The 21,490-nt window shown below is 39.0% G+C and overlaps 1 protein-coding gene across 3 annotated transcripts in view; it reads right to left on the bottom strand.

Moving 5' to 3' along the window:
* The window catches only part of NCK1 (NCK adaptor protein 1), a 1,905,596-nt gene that overhangs the window by 771,432 nt on the left and 1,112,674 nt on the right, over nt 1-21,490 (bottom strand). The window lies entirely within an intron of this gene.

Raw genomic sequence — 21,490 nt, 5'->3', positions numbered from 1 at the left:
CAAAACAAAACAAAAAAAAAACTTAAGGCAGGTGCAATGTGATTGTGTGTGGAATTTGGGTTAGTTATACTACAACTACAGCTAGCTTTACCTTCTCACGATAATCTTTTTCTACTTGACACCGCAGAGTTGGCACGTACATATTTCTTTTGTACATACACTACGTGCATTTAGTGTAGCGTACAACAGTGCAAAGAAAGTGATAGAATGTTCGTGGGAGGATTCTGCTGTAGAACCTATCACTAAAGCCCAGAACACTTTCAGGAGGGTTTCTTTTCTTCCTCTTCTCCACAAGCCAACAATACTTCGAAATGCACATATATTCATCATCCTCTTCCACTGTTACTAAATGACTTTATATTTCACATCCCACAATTTTGTCATAATTTACTATACAACTTCATGTATCACCCCCCCCCCCCCCCAAGTACCACTTCCTGTGTTATATGTAGCATTCCCCAAGATAAAGTGTAGTTTTTTTTTCACTATTTCTTTTTTATAATCATGCTCTCATCTGGTAAAGTGGACTTTCTTGTTCAAAAATGTGTAGATTTTACTTCAGTTATTTAAGTTAACCTGCATTTTTTAAGATTAATATACCAGAGTCCATTTACTTCCTGATTTTAAGTCACCCAGCCCCACCTTCTGATAATGTTTTTTTTTTTTTTTTTGGGGGGGGGGGGGCAGTGTCTAGTGGGTGACATGCATTATTCTGTAGCCTGCAGCAGATTTTATAACGAAGTAACCAGAATGTAGCACAATCAGTATACAACTGTCTACTAAGGAATGATTGCTTAACTGTATCTTCAACATCACAGCTGCACAAATTATTCCAAATGTTTTATTTTCAACACTAATTCCTTGTTGTTATAGCATACAAACACACTGTACAGTGGGGCTATCATTAGATCAATAGTTTTCGCCCTAAAATCCACTGGTAGACAATGATTTATTAGTTTTATATCTGCTTTATTACATTGTATGCCAAGCATTATATACCTTACTAAGAATCTTATCCTCTTCTGTCTTACTTTTGTTAACTTTCACTTCAATATAACTATATTTTAGCTGCATTTATTTACTGACATATCATCTGACTGAATAAATGACTGTGCTTCATTCTGGTTACTTTGTAATAAAATCTGCTGAAGACTACCGAAAACATGCCAATCTATTACAAAACTGTTTCTCCTCCTCCAATACATCATCAGAAGGTGGAGATGGATGACAGACTCATGATGTACTTGGACAGTTGCTTAGCATACAGTAAACAGAAACATCATTTTACTAAACTTAATCGAGGTCAACTGAGATAACTAAAGTAAAAGCTACAAATTTTAGAATAAGAAACCCTACTTTAAAAGATGAGAGCATAATATATAAAAAATGGTAAAAAAAAAAAAAACTTTGCAGGTGCTCTTACGCTGTTTGGCTTTGCCTGTAGTTATACTGTTCATTCACTTCCTTGTCTACCTTCACTGAACCAAGTTCACATTGTAATTCTGCTATTACTCATGACAAGTCACTTTATATCTTCATCATAGATCTCATAGCTCATTACGTCTCTGTCATGCTACACAACCACACTGCTTCTCTCTTCTGTGCATTTTGGGTTCCCACTTATTACATTGCTGCCAGCTAATCTCAGCTGTGTGTTAATTTCAGTGAATGCCATACTGAATGCTGACACCACTGTCACCCTTCTCAGTTGTACTTACCTCTATACATTTTAGCACTTTTGCTTTTCTACTTGGATTGTCATATTATTCTTTTCTGTGCTCATGCCGTTTGCACCTTAAGGCCTGGGTTATGGCTAAAAACAGCCTTTCACACAGTTCACTTAACCAGTTAACAAATATGAAACAAACAGCTCATGAAAAAGTGTAGCTAGTTGTATCCCCAGTGCAGTATTGACTTTAGCTGCTCTGCCACATATACTCACTTGGCACACTAAGACACCTGATGCTATCAATGGCATGCCAGATCAAGGTGGTATTACAAAACGTTTTAAGGTTAAGTGCTGAAGCCCGATGTTCTTAGAAGGACTGACTGACAATCCTTACCACATTTCATGCCCTTGTTGGGTACCACGCCGAAATGTTCAGTTACAAAACATGGTAGTATTCATTTTAAAACTGAGAATACTTCTCTTGTTTGCATCCACAGCATTTGAGCCAGTAATAAATAATTTACACCAGACCTGTGAAGTGAAAAGTGTTTGGAAAAAGGTACACTTAATTGTATGTTATTCAAGGAGGTATTAAAACTGTCCAAATCCACAATCTGTCTGAAACAGGTTTATAACAGGGACAAAATATCACAGTAGCTAAATAGAAAAAGTATAGCAAAGACAAGCTGAATGAGGAACAAATGGAATCCTTTTGAATCTTCTGACAAAATGGATTTCTCATTAAAGTAGCCTGTCATTACAGTAATCATGAGTGATCTATATACCAACAGTGAATGACATACATATGAACGTGTGTTTCTACACATTATATCTCAGCTGTAAAACTGCAGCAGTTGGTTTCACAGCATAACAGAAATCACCAAGAAAAGTAAGCAACTAGGTTTCCTACACATATTTACTAATCTAGTATTCTTAACAAGTAAAAAGGGACATAAATGGCACTCCTATCAGTTAGGTTTTATTTATACACTGTTATCCTTTTTTTTTTTTTTTTTTAAATATAGAGCCTCCTCCACCTTTCACCGTACTACCTCCTGCCCTAAACCTACACACCTCAATCATATCAGCTAAATTTTTTCTTTCTCCTGACAAGAATAAACCAAAGCTCTGCAAAATTTGCTCATGGGTACATTTTTTCATATCTTTCATTATCATGAGCAAGCTTCTCTCTGACCTTTCAGACAACTGAGTCTCTTATATTCCACACAGCATCCAAAACTGTGCATAACACTATAGTTACAAACTTAGCAGTGCTCTGTACAAGGATACTCTCATGGGTTTAGCCCAGGAATTAAATCTTTCAGCAGTGTAACAGTGTAAACGTAGCCATTGCCTTGGCATAATTATTTTATGACCGAGTTTTGGTCAATCCCAATGTTACTTGTTGGGTCTTTCGGCTTTTCCCGGTTAGGGGTCGCCACAGCGGAACTCCAGTCCGCTAATGATTGGCAGTAGATTTTTATGTGCCGAGTTGCCGGCCCTGACGCACAGCCTTCAATGAAGGTACGCCCATTCATGCATGTCTCCACACAGAAGACACTAGCTGAGATTCGAACAGGACAATGTCTTACTGTGAGGCGAAAACACTACCGCAGTACCACCACCGCAGTACATTCAGTCCCAATGTTACTGATATCCTTAAATGCATTTCTGCAATAATTCAACAGCCTGTGCATCCCCACAAACATGCTTCATTTCTAGATTAACTCCAAAGAGTATTATTTTACTTTTTTTAACACCGAATCAAAACAGATATACTTCTGACACTCTCTTTCTAAGCCTCTCAAATCCCTCCAATGCCTACACTTAGTGACAGTACTTTAGGAATTAAATGAACTACAGTCACTAATCCCAAGGAAATGTCAGAAATCCCCACACACACACACACAGCTATGTTTGCATGATGCTTTTGATACACTTACACAAGTTAATCAGATTTAAGTGACATGACCTTTCCAACATAAAACCACATGGACACCATACTCTGATACCCCTTAAACTCTGTTTCTCGTTAAAAACAATCTGTATAACTTTACCTACACCACATACAAATTAAATGTTTTATTATCGCCTGAATCTTTCTTCAGCCTCCTTCCATTTAAAAAAAAAATGCTTTCATCACAGCCTTTTTTTAAACTCGTACAGTACTTATGTCTCATTCACTAACAGATTAAACAGATGTGCCAAGGACTCACTTATATCAGTTTCACAGCCTGCACAGTAAGCCATTTGTCAACTTTGACTTACCGGTCCTTTACTCATCTAATCTTTGTGCAGGTCCTCACTGTGAAAACTCTCAATTTGTCCATCTGTCAATCCACTCCCCTTCTGTAACTAGCTTGGCTTCCTACATGCAATCCTTTTTACTTTTTCTTGAATACTCCTGCTTGCAACTTAGTCTAAGCAGGTCTCCTACTAGAACACTACGCTGTCCTATATCCATTTCATATAGACTACACCCCCTGCACCCTCCCTGCATATCTCAATGGGATCCCAATCAATGGTTCTACAGTCTGTACCCCCACTGGCCCTTCAATCCATGGGAGCTTAGCATTTCTGAGGTAGGACAGAGCCATATGGGCCATTCATTCCTGCCAAGGAATCCCTACTGGCCTGTCCATTATCCCACCATAGAAGAGTCTGTTGTAGGGAGCTGGCTGCCTTGTTGATCCCTCAAAACAGCCTACCTTTGCCATTACTGCCATGAGAAGAAGAGGTGTGCATGCCACTACACAACTTTCTGTTCCCCAGCTCCGTAGGAAGTTCTCTGCCTGATGCAGCAAAAGCCATTACAGGATGGCAATACAGCCAGCCACTGTTAGATGTCAACAGTTCTGTGGGTCTGGTAGCTTCCTTCACATCCTAGGGTGAGAAACAAGCTGGCATAAGTCACGCAAGCTCATTCTCTGTGGCTCAGTTCCTTAGTTGTCTGTGTCGCTAATTAAATACCGGTCATCTGGTCTGTAGTCAGGACTTCTGCTCTCCATGCCCCATGGACAGGCTACTTTATCTCCTCCACCTCCTTATACATACAAAAACTGTTTTATTATTTTTAACTCTATTAACATTATGCCTCTCTTCATCTTTTGTCGTCTTTGCTACTATTTGCCTCATTCCTTACCTTTTTAGACTCTTCAACTCCCCCACAACTTTGTACATGAAAAAAACATGTCTTCACTCTCAGATATCCTTACTTTTCCGGTCCTTAACTTCTCTTCTCTACTTAGTACAAAAAAAAAAAAATGCTTCATTCTCCACTTCTTTCAAAGAAGTATTTTAGTATTTTTGATAATATGCCATGATCTTTCCCTACAACTACATAACACTGTCACTTCAAATTACTTTTCAGCATTCCGCTAATCAAGTCACTTGAGATCAGTTCTTTTAAAACCACAACACATTTCCTTGATAATTAGGGATTAACAGCTGAATACTGACAGCCAGCCTTAAACTGATTTCAGTACCTATTTCAAGTTTTGCTATTACCACATTACAGTTACATGTGTCCTGTGTATTCCCTACAAGTTTTGGAAAGTATCATGCAGAGGTTATAACATTACAATCTGCTTTGCTCTGCAAGGTCTCATAATTACGTAATTTATTTTAAGAATGCAAGGTCATAAGAGTTGGGTAGTCTTCAGGCAGATTTGTTATTTGCTTCATTCTGTAGGCTTGGTTCATATCGGTCAGTTTATAAGGAAACCGTGAAGTGATTTAATGGGTCCAACCTGCAGTTATTGAATTGTACGATTTTAACTGAAGCACCTGACAACTATTTTACTTTGTGAAGGAACTTAGAATGTTGCTTACAGTCATATACTGTTGAATATGTATGTTTGCAACATGGCACTTGAACATGTACCTTTCTGGTGGGACCTACAGGATTGTTACAGTCCAGAAGTGAAGACAATCTTATACAGCTGTGCAAGGACGAAATCTCTCCCTAGAAGTGCTACGTTTTATTTGATTTCAGTTTCTTAAATTACACCATTAACTTTTAACTAAGTATTTTCTGTCTTCAAGAAGCTGTACTTAAAACTGTACCTAGACCTTTGCACTTCTGTCATGGTATTGTTTCAATTCTCTCGGAAAAAAATATTTTCTTGACAAAGAAATCATGAAATAAAATTACTTCAGGAAGATGATTTGTTTGCCTGTACCTGACTTAAATCAAGGTAAATATTATAAGCTGCAATTTCACTACATTACATTATAGCAGAAACAGTCAGCAGCATTAGAGACATTTATATGTCATCGACATTTCTGTTCACACTATGACTAATGACAGAAGATATTGTAACTCGGAGAAAAAAAAAAGAAAAACAAGGCTCATTTCATTGCTACTTGCAGAAAGGATGAAGCAGTCACATGATTAGACTTTTCATGACTTAACAGATGGAAGCTAGAGCTCTTTTACAAGAGGGGGGAGCATACCTCTCAACCGTACCAAATTCCTTGGCATTTACCGGTTCTGAGGTCCAAATAATGGGGTGCCACGAGTTCTCCAATGGCCCCCTTAATTCCCGAATTTCCCGGCTTTTTTTTTTAATGTCCCCCCCCCCCTTTTTTTTTGCTGATGTCATTGCATGCAGAGGCGTGCGCGATGACGTCAGCTTCATGACCAGCCTGTTGGAATTCAGAAGAGCGCTGAGTCTAAGTCCGTTTGTTTATGTTTATAGACTCCACGCATGTGTGCGCACTTCATACACACTTGAGTTACTTATCTAATGCTGGCTGCAATAGCAGCTCTCCGAACTCCAAAAACAGAACCATCAGATCATCCCAGCAGCAGTTAGAAGTTTTTTGCTTTTTTTTTTTTTTTTTTTAATTATGTAAAAACACAAAGTGTTTATAATACAATAATATAAGCATATAAAAATCTTTTTATTTTATTTTAATATTTCATAAGTTATGTAAGCTAAAGAAGACATTTCAGAAATCACAAATACGTTATTTTTAAAGTTGGTAACATTTTTGTACTTGTAGCTTTAAACTGTTAATGAGATTACTAGTTGATGTGTATGTTTTATTGGTTGGCTGCTTCACAAGTGGTATTTAAACAGTTTTTAACATTTAGTTTTTAAAGTCTGATGAAGCGTTGATTGAGAAGTGAAAACACTTACTGGATTGTGATTTTTTTTTGGAATAAAGAGTTTAATGGCCTGCTTTGATTGTCATGGTGAGCCTCACTTTGTGTTTTTACATTATGGACTGCTTTCTTACTTTGTGAGGTCCTCTACCCTTGACATTCTCTTTTTCTGCTGCATTTTTTTTAATTAAAATAATCCAGGCTCCAGTCCAGCTAATATTTAAAAGTTAGAAGAACTTAGGCAGGCAGGAGTCGTAGGATGCAACCCAGGCTCTCCCCAAGCTGCAGAGCAGTCTCATCAAACCCAGAGCTGTGTGGTGGTGAACAGTCGATCAACGGTCATCTCATCGAAGAAAATATATTACTACTTCTTGCCCGGTTCAAACAGTAAAATAAAAACTCTGCACACTTTCTGCCACAGACGCATTTAATTTGAATTACTTTTACTGTGTGTGCGCACGAGCATTTAATTTGAATTAATACCTGCTGGGAGGGCAAACAGTAAAATAAAAACTCTGCATGCTTTCTGACGCATTTACTTTGAATTACTTTTACTGCGTGTGCAAGAATTTGATTTGAATTAACCACGAGCATTTTTTATGGCTTTGAATTATTGACACTTGCATTTGAATTATCTGCTTTTACTACGCACTATGCAAGAACAATAACCACTGTCCGCTGCTGGAAACTTTGTAGTTAAAGGAATAACTGGTGTAAGTCATTTAAAGAACTGTTTTTGGGTGGTTCGTTATTAATTTTTGCTAGGGGAAGTTTTTTTTCAATTTTAAGGATGGTGTATTTGTGGTCCGTGTGTTGGTCTGAGGGATGTACGTTCATTTTTCCCTGCAGTTTTGCTGAAGAGGAGGCGCAGGTTTGCCGACATGAGTTTCCTTTTGTAAGTATCAAGTGCTGAAAGTTTCAGGTTAGCTGGGGCTACTACTTACAGTACTGCAACAACACAGTTGCAGACTCCTCTTTCTGTTTTATAACTCTAGGGCCATAGGGAAAGAAAAAGCTGCAGATTTTTTTAACGGTTACTGATGGGTTTGAACTTGTAGGAACTTTGGAAGAATTTTTAAATCCTTCTCATGTCATTTACCTGCTAGACTAGTGTGACATTTTCTTTATATATTTTAGCATATAAGCGTGTTATTGCCGTGTCCATTTTTACATGTTGCATATTTAATAAATCTAGAAATCGGGTTTGCTGAGCATTGTGCGTGATTGACTACTGATATATTTTACGTAAGGGTGTCGCATTTTATGAAAATTGCTGTATTTGACACTAACTCGTCAGATGTCAAGCTTCTGAATGTTAAGCTAGCAAAGTAAAATACTGTCATTGCCATTACTATGTCTTTTGTTACACATTCTGCTTTTCTTGTTCCTGTTTTATGACATTTCACCAAGTATACCAAGTATTAGTCTCTATTTTGTAGGTTTCCATTTCATTGCAGTACTTTTTATATTTGATTGATACAAAATTGTAAACTCTTAAATAACTATTTGTCATGCGATTCAGTAAATAACCACCAGTACTAGGGTAAAGGTGATGCACGGCAATCAGGAGCGTTAACCTGCATCCCAGAGACCAATGTTTCACGTGTTAGAATCCCATTTGAATACTGCTTGACCCTAAATAATTCACCCACTCATATTCACTGTTTACAGGATGGAGAAATATAATAGTAATAATTTCACAGAGACCTTGCATCCCAGTGATCACTTTTTAATATGGTAATATTCCCCTTTGATTACTACCTGAACCTAAATAATCTGCACCTTGCAGTTTTACTCCAGGTCACAATAACAAAAACATTGTCATGCCAATTACTTCCCATAAGGACTTTTTATTTAATTATTTATTGACTGAGTGATTGCTAAGGGCAGGACACAAACAAATGTTTAAGTACTGCATTGCGTTTAATGTTTTTGTGTGCTGCTTTGTTTTCTTGAAAATAACTGCAAGTCTGTATCCTATCCTTACTTTTGGTTTGATCTTTTTTGTTTTTGAACTGCTGTGAAAATGATGTGTTTAGTTTTAGTAGTGTATAATGTATGCATGAGTTTATGAAATGTGTATTGGAACGTTTCTGTTACATTCGGCCCATCATGGTGAGCCCCATGTTTAACTAATGCCACTGTTTTTTTACATATATTTGGTTGTGACTGTATACAGTCTTTGAAAAAGGATTTTGCACCCAAAATGTCAAGATATGTTTCACCCTTTATAATATAAGACTCTGTTAGCATCCCTTTTGTGTATGATTTTCATTTGCCTTCTTTATTCAAATGGTTAATTGTATTACACTCTTACCATGCTAAACAGTTATGCAGGTGATATGTGATAGGCAAGTTGAGCACAGTTAAGTATGGAATGTATCTGAAGTTTCAAGGGCAGAGAAATTTTAATGCTAAATCTATTTTCATTGTGAGACTGTATTGCTTTGTTTAGCAGATGCCTATTAGTGTTTGTGCTATAAAATGTAAAATAAAAGTTTTAAATGAAATCCAAATAATCATTGCAGAAGTAAAGCAGTATGCACATTAAAGTGTTTATGGTAACTGGGGCAAAATAGCCAAGTAACTGGACATTGGAATGGCTACAGGGGGACTCTGGGGCCATATTCTGGTTGTCTGTTCTTCAGTTTGCATTCAAAAGTTGGTATCCCCCAATTACACAGGACTGGGTGGGGTTGCGTAATTACATATGCAAATGTTATGTTAATTAGCGTACTGATTTGCACCTATTTTTCATGGGTCTTTGTCCAGATTTTTAATGTTTCCAGGTTGAGAGGTATGGGGGAGTACAACTGTGATGGCATGTAGCCTGTATTTAATGATATTTACAGGAGATACACTTCACTATGGTACAGGAGAACACAGAAAGCACTGGTATGGGGACATGATTTTCACTACAGATTCCATATCTATGTTTGAATATTTCAAGTTACTGTAATTTTGCATTGATGCACTCCATTCAGGTTTGAAGGTACTGACTGGAATGGCCTCTGACATGCCTTAAATATATACCTGTTCCTAATGCTCTACTTTTTATAACTAAACTTGGTTAATTTCTGCAAGGGTGATTCTTGCATACATTTGGGAAAAAAGCCTTTTCTGTTTCTTCCTTCCCCAGCTCTCATTTTCCTACTCAACTAGGATTATTCCAACACCATGACAAGGCGACTTGTACTGCAAACATCTTATCAAACGTAACTATCCTATTCGATTTTAACAGGACTGGATTTATCAAGAAATAGAATTGAATTTATCTGCATCTTTTATTACATTCTTTTTCTTCTCAGAAGTGATGGTTCTCTCATCATTCCTTGAAGGGTCACACTATTTTGTAACATTCTCCCCTTCTTTTATCTCTCTCGCACTCTTCATTCGTCTTTCCTTCCTTTCGTATACAGTACTAATCTATTTTCAAAACCTGGACTGCTATGTGTGAGAATCTGATTAACACAGAGGGTTATTGTTTTGTTACACAACCTTCTCTTTCTAATGCAGGGTAGTTATGTTCTGCCAAACAACATTCCATTATTTCATAGGAAAAGTATTGGTATCAGGCATATTTAACACAGTAACAGTTCACAGTAGAAAAGAGCGAGTCATAGCAGTGCAAATATGAAAAGAAATAATCGACATTGATATTACTGTGTTAAATATGCCTGACACCAGTGCTATTCCTTTAGGAAGGGTCACGTTTCGAACAAATCTGCTATTGTAATTTACATCATTGCACCATGTTATTAGTACAAGCATTCCAGGATTAACTGAACCTGAGAAATTTACCTATACGTTCCTATTCAGTTAATTAACTCCTTCTCCTACTTCATTTCATCTTTTGTTTCTACTAGATTACCTTGAGCCCAAATAAATGGTCACACGCACTCTCACTGGGATCATTTTCCATAATCTCAAGGCTAAGGGCACTTAAGGTTACAAAACGTGTTTCTCCTGCACCAGTATTGGAGCTGCATTTACCCCTATAATTTATTACAACCCTTAAATGTTTACCTCTTCCTTTTCTACTAGTCCTTCACCTTCCATCACAAACTGCTTATACTTATTTTTTGAGGGAGGAGGAAGATTTCCATCACCTTCAACCTAGGTTACACTTAACTGCATTGTAGGGTTCATACTTGCAAACTGAAGGACAACTTCATTAAATACCCATCCACGAATACAAACATCCTAAATGATAAAAAGGGATTTCCTTAAAGAAATGCAGATTTACCATTTGGTAAAAGAAGCTCTTATCACAGCAAAAAAAGAAAAGATATTTAGCTGGAACAATTTCTAAATCATTACTTTTCTGAATGATGTCCAACTAGCTGTGGCACAAACATTAATTATATGAGATGACACTACTGGGTTCCTACTATAGGCCAAACCAATTAGTCTTAGGTGCTGTAATCAAATTTAAAATTGAGATATTAAGATAAGCTAGAATTTTGTAATTATGTTTATGGATATGAACAAGGTGGTGTTAAATAAAGATCAAGATAATATGGCAGCCAAATCAAACCAACATAAATATGCTGTTTCTTTGCATGAGCTTTGTGGTACATTTAACTATGCTGACAACTGCAGACCTCTCCAAAACAACAGCAGGTAGTGCACCTTCAAAGCATCACAAAGTTTACATGTTAATCTCCAACTGTTTCTTTTCTATAGTCAAAACAGGTAACATCTATACTGTTAGGATCACTGACCGTTCTTCAGTACTGTTTCTTTTCCAACTGCTATCAGCATTGATTTATAGCACAGAATTTCTTCATTTATGTTACAAAAGATGTACTTTAGAATCAGAGTAAGCAGGTGGCTAGATCTTAAATATTTGTGAATGGAAGATGCTTAAGGTTAATCAATAACCAAAGTTGTGAGACAAACTTAATAGTTCTCGATAAACGAAGGCTATAGAAACAACTTGAGTTAGATCCTACTGCACGTATCCAGGAGAAAAATGCTACCACTGTAAGTAAATATAACAAAATGCAGAACAAAACTTAAATTTATCATAAATTTAGAATTTTGTACACAGGTCTTGGTGAACTAACCAGTAAAATTACTGCTGCATTACTATATCATGAAGACAGAACCCAACATATATTCTTTACTAAAAGTTCTTACTCCACAAGTTACTCAATCCTCAGCAACTACAATTGCTTACACCAGTTAAAACATTTTTCAACAAATAGTCATACAAGCACAGCAAACAACTTGTTGCTGCTCATGCACGAACATAAAAAACTTTAGGAATAAAGCAGTTATACTCTAGAAATGGGGGAAAAGGTGTACATTTGGAAATCCCAAAACATTAAACCCTACAATAAACATCCTGTTCTACATTCAGTCTGTAAATAGTTCAACAAGCTGTTTTCACATTCAATCTGCAAACAGCAGTTCTCCTGAGTGAACATCATGATCAGAAAAACATGAATTCCTACAAACATAGTACACAAAACTTCTATAGAAAAGGAAGGCTCCACCAAGCCTGTTACTGTTGAACTTGTCAGAATACTTAATTGCTAGCTGGGAAAGTGCACTATTACAAGACATTTTCCAGACATTAAACAAACTTGAACACAAGATACAAGACAGCATACTAATAAAATACGAGTTTCATAGCAAAATTAAAATCAAATGCCCTCGGTAACATATAATAAACTAGTTTGAAGCACTTGTTGCATAAAAGAGTTATGTTAATGTAGCAGATTGCACTGGTCAGGATTGTACCTAGTACAGAATGTCACCAAACCAGATACGATAAATGCCATGCATGGTACTGGACCCATTTTTACAAGGAAGGAAACTCAGAAATGGTCACTGCAGATGTAATTTGGGGGCAAATTCCACGCATGAGGGTCAGCTTTTGGAACATTTAATAACGAATACAAAGGTGAGACTACTTAAGGTAAGCACACCTTGAGAACTGTTAACAATAGGCTAGGGAGAGTTATCGATTCTTAGTAGCTTTGCCAAAGGATGGCAATAATCCAAGTGAAGAAGCCTGCTGGCTGTCAAATTATGAAACAGCACTGTATGTCTGTTACTGGAAGCGGTGAGATTTTGGAAAGAAAGCCAGCAAGCTTCATTGGGGGCAGAAAGTACAGTTGTGTACACTTACCATAAATGTAGATGTTCGAGTGTATTAAATGTTACAGTCATTACAACTGGGTTATCCTGCTGGCAGGATACCCTCAGTCGGCCTGAATTCCAAAATCTAGGTCCGGCATCGGTTGCTTTCGCCTCTTCCCTGACGTCAGTGTGCCAGGGGTATAAAAGATGCAGCCGACGCCATTTTCTTCAGTTTCTCTTGCCCCAGATGTCAGGTGCCCCCAAAAGGGTAGGCTAAAATTGTGTCAATAAAACATGCATGCACCAAAGTATATATTTTGCCTTCATCTACAAGCAAATACACCACATAGGTTGTACAGAATAGAGAAGTACAGATAAGTTCCAGCAAAGAAATGGAGGATGGCGGGTGGGTAACCTGGACTGCAACAGTGAATACATTCGAACATCTACATTTATGGTAAGTGTACACAACTGTACTATGTTCTTTGTGTTTCACTGTTGCAGTCATTACAATTGGGTGAATCCCAAAGCTAAGGTTGGGAGGCTGGAGCTAAATAGCATTAGGAGCAGCTATTAGGCCCTGCTGAACTGCAGTGGCAAAGCCTGCCCTGGATTTAGAATAGAGTGGTAAGTGATGGTGCTTTGTGAAGGTGTGCACTGAACTCCAAGTAGCAGCCTCTAAAATGTCTTTGGTTGGTACTCCCCTGAGGAAGGCTGCTGAAGTGGCTGCTGCTCTGGTTGAATGTGGCCTAATGCCCTTAGGTACTGGCTTGCCATGTTGTGAATAGCAGAAATGAATGCAGTGGCCTATCCACTTTGAAATAGTCTGCTTTGAGATAGCCTTTCCTTGTGATCCTGCAGCATATGCCACTAGTAATTGCTCTGTCTTTCTGAAAGCTTTGGTTCTGTTCAAACTGAAGCGTAAATGTCGGTGTATGTCCACAGAATGCAGAATTCTCTCCCCCTTATTCTGTGGGTTTGGATAAAAAAGTAGTCAGATGAATAGTTTGGTTAAGGGCCACACTGGACACTACCTTAGGCATAAATGTTGGGTTTGTCCTCAGAGAAACCCTATCTGGATAAAAAAATGATAAAAGGTTCCACAGTCATGAGTGCCTGTAGTTCCGAGACTCGTCGTGCAGAAGTTATTGCTAGGAGCAGAGCTGTTTTCCAAGATAAAAAGATTGGTGGCTCTGTATTGTAATGAGCCGAAAAGGCAGAGGCATGAATTTTTATAGATGAAAAGGATAGGCCTTTGGTCCAGCATCTCAATCAAGTATTGCAAAATCTGAGGAATATTTGGTACAGCTGTGTCAATTCCTTGTGCCTGGTTCCAAGCACAGAATCTCTTCCATTTTCCAGCATAGGATTTTCTAGTACTAGGCCTCCTGGCCTCCAAAATGATATCCATCACCGCTTTAGTGAGAGGTGTGTTTTGTATGACTACATTTATCCACCATGCTGCCAGATTTAAGGTCTTGAGTTGGCTGTGCAGGATCTGATTGTTCTGCTTGGACAGTAGATGAGGCACTTGAGGTAAGGTCTAGGCTGGGCATTGAGACAAGTTCCTTAGGATTGGATACCAGTACTGGCATGGCCAGTCTGGGGCAATCAGTATAATTTTTGGCTTCTCCTGTCTGACCTTTTTGAGTACCTTGGGGAGGAAAGGCAGAGGAGGAAAGGCATATACTGTTAAGTTTTTCCCGCTGAAAGATAGGCATCCACTTTTCCATGCTTGTCTGTGATAAGTCCTTGTGCAGAATCTCTTTAGATGGCAGTTGTGAGGTGAGGCAAATAGATCCATATCCATGCATCCCCATTTCCTTGCTACCATGCTGAAGACTTGTGGATCCAATTTCCACTCATGGGGATCCATGAGGTTTCTGCTTAGTTAGTCTGCCAGAGTATTTATCTTTCCTGGTAGGAATTGTGCCTGCAGATGTACTTGGTAAGTCAGTGCTGTGTCCTGCAAAGTCATGGCTAGTCTGCAAAGGGGGTAAGAATGAGTGCCTCTCTGTTTGTTTATATACCACATGACCGTGGTATTGTCGGTCTTTATCAGTAGTTGTCCCGGATGAAGTAGGTCCTTGAAGGCTGTCAGGGCATTTTGAACAGCTAGCATCTCTTTTTGATTGATATGTAGTTGCATTTGGTTTGCGGACCATGTGCCTTGAATACATCTTCCTGCAATGTGGGCTCCCAAGGCATAATCCGATGCATCCGTTGTTAATGTCTGTGTGGCTGGGGGTAGAGTGAATGGCTGTCCCTTGTTCTGGTGACAGGCCTTCGCCAACCATCGAAACTCCTGTTGCAGGCAGGGAATAAGAGTAACTATTGTTTCCAGGCTGTGGCAATGTTGAGTCCAAACACTTTTTAGGTACCGATAACGTTTCCTCATATGCAGTCTTGCATATGGAATTAGTAGAATGCAGGATGCCATGAAGCCCAAAGCCTGCAGAATTTTTCTTGCAGATAACTGGGCCTTTGTTGCCAACAGTATGAAATAGGTAGTCAGTTGCCTTTGTTTGTCTGGCGTGAGATAAGCCATCCAGGCAGTTGTATTTAAGCTTGCACCCAGGAATATTATCTCTTGAGAGGGTACTAGTTTTGATTTCTGTTCGCTGACTGCGTACCCTAGGCATGGTAGTAATCTCTTTACAAATGCCAGATGCTGTAGTAGAATGTCCTTGTTCTCTGCTTGAATGAGGCAGTCATCCAAGTAAGGATATATTTGTATTCCTCTTTGTCTGCAGTATGCAATTACTGGTGCCAGGAACTTTGTGAAGACCCTGGGCACAGTAGATAAGCCAAAGGGCAGTGCAGAGAATTTGTAGTGCATTGAGCTAGCTTTGAATCTGAGGTATCTTCTGCATGTTTGTCTGATTGGGACATGCAGGTATGCCTCTTTTAGATCTAAAGTCACAAGTCAAGCCTTCTTGCCAACATTTTGAATTTTGGAATATCCAGATATGTGTTTAGAATAGATAGGTCCAGTATTGGTATCCAGGCTTTGTCCTTTCTGGGTACCAACAACAGTCTTGAATAGAATCCTTGTCCCTGTTCTTGTACTTGTTGAATGGCCCTCATGTCCATAAGGGATGAGACTTGTTTTTGTGCCTCTGCCCATTGATGTTTTGGCAGGTCTGGCCAACAGTTTGCCCTTGGCAGGGTATGGAAGTGAAACTTGTAGCCTTGTGACACTATGTTTAAGACCCATTTGTCCTGGGTTATGTGCTAATTTTGAGAAAAAAGTGCTAGTTTTCCCCCTAAAGGTGCTGCCAGAAGATAAGTGCTTGGCGCAGGCAGGGGGAAGTCATTGGGGCTGTTTCCTGTATGGCTGTGATTTGTCTTCTCCAGTTTTGGAGGTAGAAGCACCCCATTGTTTAGACCTGTATGAACCTTGGGGCTGGGATCTGCCTCTAGGGCATCTGTATCTGCCCCTTTCTGGCCTGTCTGACACTGGAAAGGACCAATTCTTTGTAGGCCAGTGTCTGCTAAATCTTGGTGGCTGTAACTGTAAGAAATCCTTGACTGTTTGCATAGACTTAGCTTTGTCCTCCATTTTCTTTAACACCTCTTCTGCTTTAACACCAAACAAAGCATCATGCTGTAATGGAGCATCTAATAATTTTGCTTTAACATGATCAGGCAGATTTTGTTCCTTTAACCAAGCATGCCTCCTAATGACAGAACCCATAACTGCGGCCCTGCAGGAGGCCTCCAGAGAATCAAAACCACATTGCAAAGTATGCTTTCCAACTTGTTCAGCTGCATGCAATAAATCCTGCATTTCTTTGTTTTCTGCACATTCAGAATTTGTCAACATTTTCTGTTTAAGCAGTGACATAATATATTGCGATTTGAGCATATGAAACTGACAATTTAAAGCCCTTATAGCCAAGGTAGCAGAAGTGTAAATCTTTTTTCCCCATCTGTCCAGTGCCCTAGAATCCCTGTCAAGAGGGAGTAGGGTTTTTTTGCAGTGGAAGCCTTGACCCCTTTGGGACCCTGAGAGAGAGTTTTTGGGTCAGCAGCAGGGTTTTTGAAAAGGAATTTATGAGAGTCAGGAACCCTGTAGTAGCTGTCCAGCTTAACAGGAGCTGGAGGTAAGGAGTCAGGGGTCAGACTGGACTCCGAAAATACATCTACAATGTCTAACACAGGTGGAATAGCTAGGGGCCTGTGTTGTGGTAGTAAAAGAAAGTCTCTGAGCCTTTTCTTAGATTATGAATAATCTTAGCTCTCCCAGTGGAAATGCTCCCTCATGGTATGTAAAGTTTCCCCAAAAGAATAATCCTCAGGAGGAGAGGCTGAAGGGATAGATTCTTCAACATCAGAATCCTCATAGGGAGGAAGAGAGTATTCCTGATCAGAAGAGGAATCAGATGAAATGGAAACCTGATCTGAAGATTCATATTCTGTCTCCTGCCTAGGCCTCTTATCAGGAGGGGGTTGGGAACCCCTGATCAAAGTAATTAGGCCTTCGGCCATTTTGAGCATCTGTTTTTTAGGCATGGGGGCCTGTCCATGAGGCTGTTGTACTTGTTTCTTTGTCTTTAAAGGTGCTTTAGTCTTTGTCTTTGAAACTGAAATCATTTTAACATACAATTGAGTAGGTCTGAAGACACCCTCAGAAGCCGATGCCTGCTCAGCGGCTCCGGACCCATCTGGGGGAATAGTTTCCGAAGGTCCAATACCTTGAGCTTCCAGCGGCCTGGTCGACTCCACGTGGGTGTCGGTAGCAGCCTGCGAGTCTAAAGTAGCGGTTGTCAGGGGCTGCGAAGGCCCTTACTGAGACCCGGCGAACCGGCGACTGGCTTAGAAGAAGCCCCGTCGTCGGTTTTGGACCTCGGATGCCTGTCCTTTTCTTTGCATTTCTTGTGAATTCTGGTAGTCGGATGGCTATCCGACGACATTGTATAGTTAAATCTTCTGCCAAAATAGTGAAATGCAAAATTGCACCGACGCTTAATAGTGCGTTGGTTAAATCTAGCACAAAACCGACAACTAGCAACGTCGTGGTCAGGGCCTAGGCAAGGAATACAGTAAGAATGAAAGTCCTTATGAGGTATTTGCTTCCCACAAGAAATACAATTAACTTTTTCTGACATCAGTCTGGAGCAAGAAAAAAGTTTCCCCAATGGGTACTTAGCTTTTAGTGAAGACTTTGGATCTGAAATTCGAACACGAAAATCTCAGGAGTCAGCCGACCGGCACTTGCGAACTGCTTTTGCTTCGGGCACCGCGCGGCAAGAAAGACTGAAGAAAATGGTGTCGGCTACATCTTTTATACACCTGGCACACTGACGTCAGGGAAGAGGCGACAGCATCTGACGCCGGACCTAGACTTTGGAATTCAGGCCGACTGAGGGTAGCCTGCCAGCAGGATAACCCAGTTGTAATGACTGCAACAGTGAAACATGAAGAACATCTGTGCTTACAAGACAAATGCATTTCCAGTTTAAAGCTCCAAGTCAGAGTATGTATTCTACCTATGAGATTAATAGATTTAGCTCACTCGCCTTCTTGACCTCAAAGATCAGAAAGCTAGTTAGCTTGTAATAGAGTTTTAAGATGTATAGACACCTTAACAACAGTAACCTCTGTGTAAGTTTTACAGCACAGTGTGTGTTCAAGTTAGATGACTGGACATTCAAGTAGAGCCTGATGGTGAATGAGGTTAGTCATTAGAAAGAATAAGATAAGCTTACTTTACAGGCTCTATGTGCTGCCAAACAGTATGTAAGATGTTTTCTGCTTATTTAGAAATAGTTTACTTTTAGCAGTCAGAGGTAAAGATGAGAAATAACAACACTTTGTTGTTTTGTTGTAGCAGTTCAGCAATTTTGCCTGATGTTAAAAGCCATGCGATCTCCATAAAATATGTTGGGTGCTAAGGAAGCGTACTACAGTCATTAATAAAAATATAAACTACAATGCATATTTATACTTATCTTTATGGCACTAGTCATGACTTAACAAAAAGCTTCATGGACCTGTAAACTTATCCACTTAAATGATAAAAATTTTAAACAATTTTGTTAAATTCCAGACAGCTCCACTATAAAATATGTAATGTATAAGATTTATCTGATTAAATGATGATGACATCTGTGTTATTAATGAAAAGTAGTTTAACAAAACAACAAAAAGGTGAATTTAAAACTTCTCCAACAAGCCTCCAGTGTAATGTTCAGAGTATGGCAAACAAGCACAATAAATTAAAAATAATTCTGCAGCAGGAAGCTTATAAGATTAGTGTGACTTTTTACTATAATTAGTTTACTAGTGGCAGAAGGAGGTTTCCGGGCTAGTTAGTTTTGTATTGAAATTTAAATACTCTGTAGCAAGTCCACCTGAACATTATTCTAAAATCAAACTCCAAGCAGCAATAGTTACCCCTGCCACCAGTCATTCCTGCGGTACCATGGACCAGCACTCCCCCACAACTTGTCTAGCAGGCCTGATTGAGAGGGTTATACTGAGTTATTGTTTCATATTGTATGACAATCATCTACTACTCAAACAGCATAACACAATGTGCGAGAGACGTACATATATAATGTCATTGGAGGTAATAATCTCACAAACAGTACACTCAGACACCAAAATAGTCAGTAGTACACCACACATCACACCTCTCCAAGGCCATCAAAATACACAAGCTATCATATGCTGAGGGTCTAAAGATCAACTTGTTTAAACCTCAGATACCTCTAAAACACAACACACCCACAAAGCACACTCAGCATATTAAGCCTACTTCTTCATGTAGCAAAAGGAGTCCCAAAGTCATAGATGCCGAGCCCATATGGTAGGCATCGACCCAACCAAACATTCTTGTTACAGGTGCCTCCATTATAAGACATACAGATGTGCCCATACCTCTCAACCCGGAAACATCAAAAATATGGACAAAGGCCCATGAAAAATAGGTACAACTGGCCAAAACTGTACACTGAGATTAACATAACATTTGCACACATAATTATCTAACTCCACCCACTCCAATGTAATTGCGGGGTACCAGCTTTTAAAAGCAAACTGCAGAACAGACAAAATATGATCATGAATATGTCTCCATGTGTGCACAAGCACCAAAATGAAACATTTCCCCCATCGATCCATTCTCTCCGTAGTTTTAAGTATGCATAAACACCAAAATGAAAGTTTCATAGTCAAGTTCTAGGCTAGTAACCCTTGTGGGGCCACTTTAAGCCTAGCTAATTTCCCTTTTTATGCTCCAAATAACCTATCCCATTTGGTTATAGACTGACCTTACCCATCCTATGGTTGATAATTACATATCACCCCTAATGAGAATAAGTGGGATCATAACATAGACAATGTGAGGAGACCCATGCATGGGATATTCCTGTGTCCATTAGTAGTACAGGCCAGTCCTGGGTTAAATTTTGTGTTTCCGTTCTACAGATCTAAGTTGTGCTTGAATATGGGCAGGGATGAACTTTGTTTTATGTGAATGGGGAGTCTGTTCTATAGTAGCTGTATCCTCTGTAAGATACACCTGTCCCTCCAAACTGTTCCATTGAAGCTGCAGAAGAGATTTAGATCCTCAAAACAGAGCACCTCTGATGCAATTTGACTTACTTTAAACTTACTTAAAATCCTTTCTTACTTTAAAGTATTGTACAATAATAAATTTTAACATATCCAAAAGTTGCGTAACTCAATTTTGTATACTTGTGTTATCTTTACAATACTGCATTGGAAATCCAAAATGCACTAAATTCAAAATATGTACCTTACATACAAATTGTGAACTAAAGAAATGTATCAAATTATGGAGAACTTGTATTTCGGTATGTCAAGGGATCCTGTAAGATACGGTATTCGTATTGGCAGTATTGCCACTGGTTTCTGAAAGTACACTAATGTTTGACAGCCGGCAAGTGCTGAAACACCAATAAGCATTATCACAAACAAATGCTGCTGCCATCCCATGGACATAAACAACAAAGTTCACTATCAATGGTAAAACCAAACCTCAAAATGTACAGCTGATCTAGGCATCGTGGACATACAAACTCTGTGTACACAACCTCTAAACAGCCCTATTTATCAAGGTGGAAAACAACAATACAGTTTATGCAGCAATGTTACCTAAAAATTTCTAGTAAGGGAGCCAAGCTTTCCACTTGAATATTGCAAGGGCTCTATACAAATGAAACAAATTTCAAAAAACATCCTTAAACTATTCAAGTTATTTTGCCATACAGGCCTACAAAACCTGAGTCAACCTGTGATCTTCCTTTATCAAGTCTCCCGGTAACCCAGAAACAGTAACTAACTAAATGGCCTGAAAAAACAACATACACCTCCATTTCTGTCCTAGGTACCAATCTGTTCAACATGGTCCTTGGCATCTGCAAGGATCCCGTAGCTACGATATAGACCCTCAATGGTAGACATGCTGCCCACTGCACAGATTGAATGATCCTACTTAACTGTCCTCATGGTCACTGCAGACTGCGTGTACAAAAGCTTCCTGTGTATCCCCAAAATAAGTGCATGCTACATGTAATTTCTGAGTGCTGTAGGAGAATGAAAGATTGGAAGAGAAAGGCAAATAAAAAAAAAATAAAAAAAAACAGCATGAA

This window comes from Protopterus annectens, chromosome 4.part1, assembly GCF_019279795.1.
Source record: "Protopterus annectens isolate FY-2018-M chromosome 4.part1, PAN1.0, whole genome shotgun sequence".
Lineage (NCBI taxonomy): Eukaryota > Metazoa > Chordata > Ceratodontiformes > Protopteridae > Protopterus > Protopterus annectens.
Note: the sequence above shows the minus strand (reverse complement) of the source record. Positions and strands in the feature narration are given on the sequence as shown.